This window comes from Adiantum capillus-veneris, chromosome 4 (assembly GCF_014529385.1).
Source record: "Adiantum capillus-veneris isolate H3 chromosome 4, ASM1452938v2, whole genome shotgun sequence".
Classification (NCBI taxonomy): domain Eukaryota; kingdom Viridiplantae; phylum Streptophyta; class Polypodiopsida; order Polypodiales; family Pteridaceae; genus Adiantum; species Adiantum capillus-veneris.
The window spans coordinates 70,536,952-70,545,889 of record NC_140934.1 but is presented as its reverse complement, the minus strand read 5'-3'; positions in this window follow the sequence as shown (position 1 = coordinate 70,545,889).

The window sequence follows — 8,938 nt, the reverse complement described above, 5'->3', positions numbered from 1 at the left end:
GCCACAACGATTACAAGTGAGTATTGGCATTGCCAATGCACTCCCTTGACTTGTTTGCATTAGTGCGGCATTATTTTGTATTCTAATGGGGCACTCAACTACTCGATGTGGTCCACCACATTCGTAGCACTGAAGAGGTGGTCTTCTGGAAAAACTATTAATGTTTTGGCCTCTTGTTGCTAGTGCAGTAGCTTGATATACCGGTTTGATTTGTCCCCAATGGTCTTCCATATAGTACATGGGACACTCCTCAAGCATGTCGACTCCATAGGTGATACTAGAGTCTATGTCCTCTTCGCAATCTACATAAGTATTAGATGACTCGCAACCTATTTGGTTCATAGGTGTAACTCTTGGATGAGGGGGTTGCGGTCCTAGTACTGGAGGTGGCAACGGTGTGGTTTGGACCACATTTTGGGTTCTAGGGACCATGTGCTGTAATGGCAATTGTTGCTCCATGGGTGGGGTAGGCATCAATGCAGGAACTCGAGGTGAGTCTTCCCAAGCTATAGGCGGTCTATTTTCCATGATGAGTTTAAGCATTAGGCAATCCTTCGCTTGATGGACATACCTACCACACGCGTTACAAGTCCCGTTAAACTTTACTCTGAAAGTAGGGCATTCACTCGTAGTATGTGGGCCCAAGCAAATTGAGCACCATTGTTGCTCCCTTCTTGGATACATATGAGTGTTTTGTGGAGCACGATTACCCCTAAGGCTTTCTTGGATGGCCTTTGTGAGATCTGCCAAAGTCATCTCAGATATCGTTTGCTCTTTCACGATTGGCTTTATCTTCATTGGCTCATGCCTTGATGCTTGCGAGCTACTTGACTTCGGCTCGGCAAACACTCTTTCTTCTGCAATCATTAAATTATCCTCCAATTGGATTGCATTCATGGTGACTGCTTCCCAAGTAGTGATACCTCTAATGACTAGGCCATTATAGATACTTTCATGTCGTAGTCCCCTAATGAATCTATCGAGCAATTGGTTGTTGTTGAATCGCTCGTTTGGATTGCATCGAGAATTCAAATTCTTTAGGCGACTAATAAAGTCTCTCACGGATTCACCTTCTTCTCGTTGGGCTTTCTGGAGCTGAGAGGCTACACCCCAAAGTACTCCCTCTCGTATGTATTCTTTTAAGAACAGTCTCCTAAGAGTAGAGTAGATCGTTTTTTCTTCTACTCTTAAGGTTCTATACCAATCTCCAGCCTTTCCGCTTAGGGTCAAACTCAAAGCCTTACACTTATGTAGCTCATTGTGCTCTTCCAAGGAATCGCACACATGTTCAAAGACTTCCATATGCTTTCTAGCATCTCCGTCTCCATTGAATTTATGTGTGAGCTTAGCTACTTGAACTGCCTTGCTCCTAGGCTCTCTATCAGGTGCACTACGCATGTTTTCCACAATAGAGCGACCGATAGTTTGAGCAAATGCTGCCAAATCTCCTATTTGAGCAGGTATAATGGGTGTATGTGCTCCTGGAACCCCATGTGAGATGGGAGTTGGCCTTGGCCTTGGCATACGCGTGGCTCTTGGGTCCCAAATTTCGTATGGTGGTGTACCAGACGGTGGTCCAAAGTTTACAGGCGTGGCCCTAGGCATAGGGGGTGCCTGATATGGCATGTTATTATTAAATGGCATGGCTCCACTTGTATAAGAGCTTGGATAATTCCACTGTGGATTGTAAGCTCTTGGAATAATCGAAGGTGTAGAAGCTACATGAGGCTGAGGTACGACAGGTGCACATGATTGATACATACATGTAGGTATAGTTGGGGGCACTGTGCTACTAGGCATCGGTGCAGTATTAACAAATGAACTCCATGGTGTACTTCTTGTCATGCTCACCACTGGGATATGCATGGTAGCCGTAGTGTCATTAAGAGAAAGATGAGCTAGATCTGGGAAGGTAAAGCTGCCACTTGTGAGCTCAGATTGTACTAAGGCTCCTGGCGAAACAACATATGGAGGATCAATGGGGCTCACTGAGGGTGTCTCCATTTGTGATAGGGTTGGTTGGTTGGCCTTTCCCGTATCCAAGAATCTCATTAGGCCTGTTGAAGACATGTTGATCCCTGTGTTCTGTCTTTCTAACTCGACAATCCTATGGAGGACATCACAGACTTTCTGTTGTTGCTCATCTATGCTAGTAGCACCCGATGTGGATTGTAGAACATCTAACCAACCCACATGATAGGTGTGTCCTATGTACCGATCAGTTAAAGCTTTTGCTTGTAGGTCATAATCCCAATTTTCGTTTAGGAATATCCCATCTAGGCCTGGCGTGCTGGAGGTTTCCCTTGAAGTGGAAGCATTATTGCTCCCCATAGCTTGCCCCTCCGTGACTGCTACCTTGGGAGCACTCGGTTGCTCGGCTGGCATGATTGTTGTCATAGGAGCCTTTGCTTTCAGGGCTCGACTTTGTTCTAGCCTTCGTAGGTTCTCAATTTCCCTCTCCCTTGTTGCTTGCATATAGCATTCGATCTCTTGTACTTCGGCAAGACTCCTACCATCGGGTAGTAGAACCTCAGAGGGAGATAGTCCTAAAGGATCAGGAGGTGCAGTGGATGGAACATTCACGTGCACACTCTCAAGAACAATAGGGTCTATTTTAGTCATGAATGACGAATTTACTTCCCCACTCCCTTCATTTACTTCATTAACCGCGTGTTCGGAGCGAGTAGCTCTACTAAGGGTCTCTTATAAGCGGCTAAACACGCTGGACCCGGGCCGTGGGCCCATGGCATGCATGTCTTGACTTGAACTATCAAGGTTTGGTGTAGGATACCCCTCCATGACTTCGTAGTCAGAGGAAGAATTACTAGACGCGATATGAGGATCTTGGGTCGCGCTACCTTGAGTCCCGGCCGAACGTCCAGAACCTAGGGTGGAGGAATAATGGGTGCCCGCGTAAATGGAGGCACTACCAATATGCTCGTACTCTAACACTTGTCCAAAGCGTAGGTTCATATGACTTGGATCCCCTAGAAGTGTCAGTGAGGGCCCGTGAAGGCTGCTCACCTAGTAATTTTGGGTGTTTTGCAACCCAAGTCTTTTCTTATTTTTTGATTTTTTGGTCCTTTTTTTTTGACCCAGCTATAGAATAGAACGTATGATAGCTCAAAACGAGCGTCTCGGTCAGAGGGACGTGTCGTGCTTTACAGCCCTCCGTTTGGTCACTTTATGCCCTCGGAATCCCTAAAACCGTCAATTTCTAGTAAGGAACTAGGCCCGAATTAGAAAGTCTAAGGGTGCAAGTGGGAAGAGAAGGGAGGAGAGTGGAGGACTTGCCCCACATGCTCTCATTCCCTCTTGAGGGAGTAGGGTATATATATAAGAGTGAGTCTAGTATATATCATAGGACTGAGGCCTGAGGCCTGAGCCTGGGCTTGGGCTTGGGCTTGGGGAAATGATCCCGATCCCGATCAAAATTTTAGTGTGGCCGCCCAGTCACTCACGCTTAAATATTTTTGTTTTTTTTTTAATTATTTATTTTTTAAGTTTTTTTGTCGACGACCACGCGCGGTTTTGGTGACCCTTTCTTGGCCACACACACTGTCACCTACCTAACCTCCCAGTCAACAACTCATAGCTCACTACCTTATCTACTTACTAACAGTGCTGCTAACCACTAACTAATCTGTTAACTGCCTACTGACAGTGAGCTAACTGTCCACCTACTTCCTTTCTCACTACCTTACTGTGCAAAAACTGTGTGCAGGCAAACCTTGACAGAAACTGTGTGCAGACTGTGTGCAAGCAGAAATTGCTAACTGCCTTCCTACTTATTCATTCACTGCAAACAAGCTAACGACTACTAATTGTGCAAAGACTGTGTGCAAACAGAAAACACAACATTATGCAGAAATCACAGAACTTGCAGACAACACAGAAATTAACAACTCATTCCTCTTCCTCTTCCTCTTCTTTCCTACTACAAACAACTCATAGAAGAAGCACAAAGTTCCTCTTGGGCTTAGTGCAGGGCGTTTCCCCGGCAGCGGCGCCAAAAATGTGCGCTCCTTGCCGCACTGTCGAAGCAAGGGACTTGCCGATACACCATGTGTGAGCCACAAATGGCTCCAAGCACACAACAAGACTAAACTAGCAAGCTCAAAAGAGGGCAATGGTGTGTCACTCACCGCTCTATGCTCCTGCCGTGGAGGATTCCTCGCCGCGATGAAGAAGAAGTTGCAGTCGTGCCGTGCTCAACCGCTTTGCCGCCGTCGTGCCTTCGTAATGCTCAATCGCACACACACTCTCCCTCTCTCTCTCACACACATACACACACACACGAGGAGGTGAAGAAGAAGAAGATGGAGATGGAGATGGAGATGGAGCAAGAGCACTCTTCTATTGCACAAATGAGAGAATGAGTGAATTTTAGGTTTAGTTGGCTTTTATATGAGCTCACCCCATTCACACTTGGGTGCCCATGCTTAGCCAACTAATCCCTTGAATGTCCCAGTTAGAGTGCGCCTCTCATCGGCGATCACTCTTACCCTTTTCCTATTGGTCCGACAAGCCCGGTACCTGACTCTACCAAATACATAATACACGTCCGTCGTAGGTGATGGGGTGTCCGTGAGCCGTGAGGGTTCACAAGGACTTTCCTCCAAATGTTGTTTTATCTAATAATGCTGCCTTAAGAGACTACTAGAGATAGCTTTTACATCAGAACTATTTTGTATTGTTTTATTTTAAGAGAACCTCAAACAATACAATAATTATTTTTTTTACCTCAAACAATACATTAATTAGTTTTTCTTGAAAAATTAAACACGGACTCTCTCTCTCTCTCTCTCTCTCTCTCTCTCTCTCTCTCTCTCTCTCTCTCTCTCTCTCTCTCTCTCTCTCTCTCTCTCTGTAATGGAATTGGCCTATTAACTTGAGAGTAGCGGAAATTAGAAAGAGTATTTTTGTGAAATTACTTTGTGAGCATAGCGGGTGAACATAATTGATGGTAGCAACATAAACATAGCATTTAGTTAACTTGGCATGAACAATACTTTTACAAGAGAGAGAGTTTAGAGAACATGAAAACAGTTGAGGGCCGGATTTATGTGGAGCCGGTCCCCCCTCAAATAGACATTTGAATTATAGTTTCTCCCATCAAGAGAGACTTGTTACAGTACAATCTTTGTGTTCCTTGTGACCTAGGTGATGCAATGAAGATGGAAAGCTTCATGCATCACAAGCATAACATAAACTTTGTGGAAAGCATTAACTATCCCAAGCCTCAGTCCCAAGACCTCAAACACCTTCGAAGGTGGACAGAGCTAGCACGGACTGGTTCCTCTTTCTTGCAAGGTGACTGGTTCCTCTTTCTTTTCCAAAGCAAGGGTTGACATTATGTCTCTAAAGTCAGGGCCAGTAGCATACTCATCAATCATAGAAGATAGATCATTGTGAGTAGCTATAGACACCGCATTAACTTTTGGTCGTCATGAAAGTGCATCAGCCACTTGATTGTGCTTACCAGCAATGTGAGCAATATAGAAATTAAATTGCAAAAGAAAATCTGCCCACCTCATTTGTTTGTTGAAAAGCTTGGTTTGCATCATGGAATACTTGAGACTTTGGTGGTCGGTTCATAGAATAAATGGAGTCCCCAATAAGTAGTGCTTCCCTGTGTCTAAGGCATGTAGAATAGCTAAAAGCTCTTTCTCATAAATGTCCAAGACTTGTACATCCGTGTTGAGCCTTCTGCTCTCATATGCTATGCCATGCCCTTCTTAAAGCAAAAATGCTACAAGGCAATCACCACAAGCATCACATTAGACCTCAAATGGATTTGAGAGATCCGAAAGCATGAGGATCGGTTGGGAGGTAAGCTTCTCTTTGAGCTTGTCAAAATCATTTTTCTCCTTAGCAATCCATAAATACTTAACGTTCTTCTTTGTTAAGTCATGTAATGGTCTTTCTATTTGAGAGAATTTTGCTATGAAGCATCTATAGTATGCACACATACCAATAAAGCTTCTTAGCTCATGTAGATTCCTTGGATTAGGCCATGCTTTTATTACCTCTAGCTTCCATGGATCCATATAGATACCATCTTGAGAGATAATATGACCTAGGTATTGAATCTCTTGAAGGAAAATTTTGCTTTTCTTCTGGTTGAGAAAAAGCTTGTTCTCCCTCAATGCTTGAAAAATCACTTGGAGATGTTTCTTATGTTCCTCCAAAGACTTGGAGTAGATGATGATATCATCAAAGAACACTCCAGTGAATTTGCGGTAGGGTCTAAAATTTTTCTCCATTAGATGATTGAACGTGGCCGGTGCATTAGTCAAGCCAAAAGGCATGACTAGATATTCATAAAGGCCAAATGTTGTGCAAAACACGGTCTTTAGAATATCTTCTACCACTACCTTATTTGATGATAGCCACTTTTAAGGTCAATCCTATTGAAGTAGGTAGTGCCTTGTAGCTTATCAAATAGATCTTCTACCTGAGGCATGGGAAATTTGTTTTTGATAGTGATATGATTTAGTGATCTATAGTCCACACACATACGATATGTACCATCTTTCTTTAACACTAAAAGGAATGGAGAACAGAAGGGAGAGGAGCTAGGCCTCACCATCCCTTTGTCTACCAATTCCTCCTCTTGTTGAGCTTGAGAAACTCAATAAGGAAGCTTGTTAGGAGATGAGATTCCTGGAAATAGCTCAATTTGATGGTCATCATCCCCTCATTTTGGAGGTAAGTCCATAGGGATATCATCGATGAACACATCTTGGAATCCCTTTAGAAAATTAGACAAGTCTAACTCTTCTTGATTCCTACCATTTTCATTTGATTAAACATTAGGTCTTTTAGGGATTCTTTAACAAAATTCATGTACGTAGAAACTGAGCTCTTTATTGATTTATCAAAAGCAAGAGGATTTACAAGTGGTATAGTATGACCACACTCACTAGCATTTATATACATGTTCTTTCCCCTATAGGTGAAGTAGATTATCCTTTCAGGGAACTTCATGTTGGCACCCCTAGGATAGCATCCTCATGTTGGAGAGGACCGATGAAAAAGTCTTCTTTGTCAACATAGCTTTGGACATGAAGCCTCAACTTCCCAATCAAGGGAGTAACAGAGGCTTGATGTCCCTTGAAAGCGATGTCCAGCTGTTACAATATCTCCCATCTCGAAAGCTTGAATTCCCAACTTGATGGCCAACTCCATTGATATGAATTTGTGAGTAGAGCCAAGGTCAAACAAGATGAAGGCATCATGCTCCCTTACCTTTCCCCAAGCATAGGAGAGTGATGATTCTTTGCAATGAGCATCCTCTTTTGGAGATTTGATGGTGGAAGCCCTAGGAGTCTCATTGCAAGCATTTTTCTTGGGGCAAGAACGATAGCCATGTCCTTGCTCCCCACACTTAAAACACTTATGGTCCTTGCGAAAAGCTTCAAGCTCTTCGAAAGAAAGTTTGTTTTTGCCTTTGTTCTCCTTGGACCGATTGTTGTTGTTGTTGTTGGAAGCACCTTGAGAAGAATTTTGGGCATTGGTTTTCCCCTTTGCATCATTTTTTTCTTTGTTTTCCATGGGCTTTATATTTCGTCTAGCCCCTTGTTGAAAATTTCTTTTTGGAAAATTGCTTTGACATCTCTTCAGGTAATCCCACACAGAATTGTTTCTTTTTCTCAGTGAAGTTATCTTTTGGAAGACAGTAGCCTTGAGATGTAAATCCCAAAACTTGTCTACATATTTGTGGATAGACTCATGAAAGAGAAACTTCAAACTGCACCATTCAGTGAGCCTTTGTCCTTTGCATCGCTTGCAAGGAATTGCTTCATGGTGGAAACTCATAGAGTTTTCCATGTCTTTGGGGCTTCACTGTTGCCACAAAGGCTAGCCCACCATTGACGAGCTGATTTCTAGAAGTGCATAGTTACATGGTGTAGCTTGGAGGACTCCGTAAAGGCCTTATCTCCGAAGGCCGCATCAAATTGTTGGATGAAGGCCAACACTTGTTGGAAGCACCAAAGGTGCCATAATAGGTCAGAAAAGAGATATTCTTTCCTCCCTTCTTGAACTTCTTGATCTTCTGTGACCTTCGCCATGCAAGGTATGATTTAGGATGTCCTCTCCTCTTGTATTCTCTAGGAGAATAGACACGGAAGAGGAGGAAGGTGAAAAAGAAGGAGAAGAGGGTGACCTCTTTCTTGCCCTTTTCTTCCTTTGTGTTCTCTCTTCCCTTTTGGACTGATGAGGAGAAGGACTGTGTGTTGACCTTTTCCTCTTGGGAGGAGTTGGTGATCATCTACACCACCGTCTTCATGGAGCCACATCTTCAAAGGAACTTAAAGTTTTATTGCTTTCTTGCTCTTTGGATTCCTCCTCTTGTATGGAAGAGAGTCTTCTGGGGTCTTTTCAAGAGGCCTCCTAAGCTCTCTCTCCTCTTGGAGAGGAAGGGAAATCCCATAAGTGCGAAGTTGTTGAGTAACTACGGCTTGCAAAGCAGGGTTGCCCATAACTTGTTGCAACCTAGTAACGATATAATTAACAAACATGGGGGCATCATCATTAGCACCTTCATGTGAAAAATCAAAGCTATCAATGTTCATTCTACTCTCTTGGTTATTTCAGCCATGTTAACAAAATTTGTGTATGTACTTAGTGTATGCTTTGGCAATTCAAAACCTTAGTTTCCATTCCTCTTATCCTTTGAAAATTGGCTCTTAAATATCTAAAGACCATATTAGGTATTTTGGTAAAAATCTCACATTATGGGAATCTCCAAATCGACTAAATTCATGTAATTTGGGAATTTTCCACTTAAAGTGGGAAAAATTGAGGTGTGTGGTTAGTAAATAAAGTGAAAATCTCATAGGATTGTGGTGTTGATAAACACCAAAAGTCAAGAGGATGTACAACACATGGATTTGAATAATAACTATAAATTACATAAAACAAAGGAAGATAC